Source organism: Myotis lucifugus, unplaced genomic scaffold (assembly GCF_000147115.1).
Source record: "Myotis lucifugus unplaced genomic scaffold, Myoluc2.0 scaffold_77, whole genome shotgun sequence".
Lineage (NCBI taxonomy): Eukaryota > Metazoa > Chordata > Mammalia > Chiroptera > Vespertilionidae > Myotis > Myotis lucifugus.
The window spans coordinates 2,576,225-2,577,699 of record NW_005871125.1 but is presented as its reverse complement, the minus strand read 5'-3'; the positions used below and the strand labels follow the sequence as shown (position 1 = coordinate 2,577,699).

Below are 1,475 nucleotides of genomic sequence, written 5' to 3'. Positions count from 1 at the left end.
TTTTATGTAATGATGTTTACTTTGAATTTATATTAGTTCACACAAACACTCCATCCATGCTTTTGTTCCGGCCCTCCGGTCCAGTTTAAGAACCCATTGTGGCCCTCGAGTCAAAAAGTTTGCCCACCCCTGGGCTAGAGGAAGGGAGGATTGGGGAGTTATTATTTTATGGTTATGGGTATAAATTTTCTATTTGATGATGAAGGTGTTCTAGAAATAGATAGTGGTGATGTTATACAGCACTGTGACTGTACTTAATGCCACTGAATTGTAGACGTAAAAATTGTTAAAGTACTAAATTTTATGTTAGGCATATTTCACCCACAATAGAAAGGGACAAGAAATGTGCTATGATAGTTTACTGCTCTAGCCAAACTCTCTGAATTCTATAATAAAACTCCTGTGGAGGAGGTCACCACCCTTGCTCGGAAGGCATACCCAACCCACTTTAATGCTCACAGTGGTTCTCCATCCAGAAACAGATTGATAGAGCCTGACTGTGGCCTCCCTTCACTGCAGGTATATCAGCCTGTGATATCATTAGAGTTCCTATTACATGTTTTTTTCTTCTACTGGTTTTTCTGGAAAGCCTTGAAAAAAACTTCAGAGATTGCTTTCTCTTTTCATTTCAAATATTCTCACAGTTAACAGAAAAAGATGGAGTCATTTACTAAGTTGAGGTTTGCACATTTATTATTTACCTTAAAACTTTTCATATATTGATTTCTAAATTCAGATTGGGCCTATTGAAGGCTACATGAAGGTTGTCAACAAGACCTAAATACTTCGTGGGCAACAGTATGCCTTGACAGGTTAGCTCTTATGTACATTTTCCTGGTTTGAGCAATCTATCCATCCCCAACAGGCAAAATACTCTAATTGCAGTGTATCTGCTAGCAATTATGCTAAACTATACAGCCTACAAGTCAGAACTACAGGCAAAACTGTAGCACACACATGGGAAGACAAAGGAACAGATAAACTGTAAGGCAAACAAAAATATACTCACCTGACAGGGGAGATACCATGATCACGAAGGTGGTTCTCCCAGGGCGAGGCTTATCCGTTGCACTCGGATGTGCTGACCCCTGCGATTTCCCCAAGTTTGGGAAGCTTGACTGCATAATTTGTGGTAGTGGGGGACTGCGTTCGCGCTCTCCCCTAAAAAAAAATAAATAAAAAGTCTGAAACCAAAGAAGTGCTTTATTTAAAAAAAAAAAAAAAAAAAAAAAAAAAAAGCCCTATGAAACAAACAAAACCAACCAAATGTTTCAAAAAACAACCTGGAACAAAGCCACAAGAAACAAGTTGGTTTTATTTTAGACAAAGTTTGGTCACATGAAAGAGATAACTGGAAGAAATGTTCTTAATCTGCCCAATAATCTCAGAGGGCACAACCCTCCCTCAAGCCATCATGTTCAAGTGAACTCACAAACACTGTTCAGACTTCTAATAAATGCAGCAACGATGAAAGT

General features: G+C 38.6%; 1 non-coding gene across 1 annotated transcript; it reads left to right on the top strand.

Moving 5' to 3' along the window:
- The first annotated feature begins 1,001 nt into the window (after positions 1-1,001).
- LOC111826419 lies at positions 1,002-1,164 on the top strand. The gene has a single exon (XR_002829752.1). It is a non-coding gene; the product is annotated as a U1 spliceosomal RNA (small nuclear RNA).
- Positions 1,165-1,475: the final 311 nt, after the last annotated feature.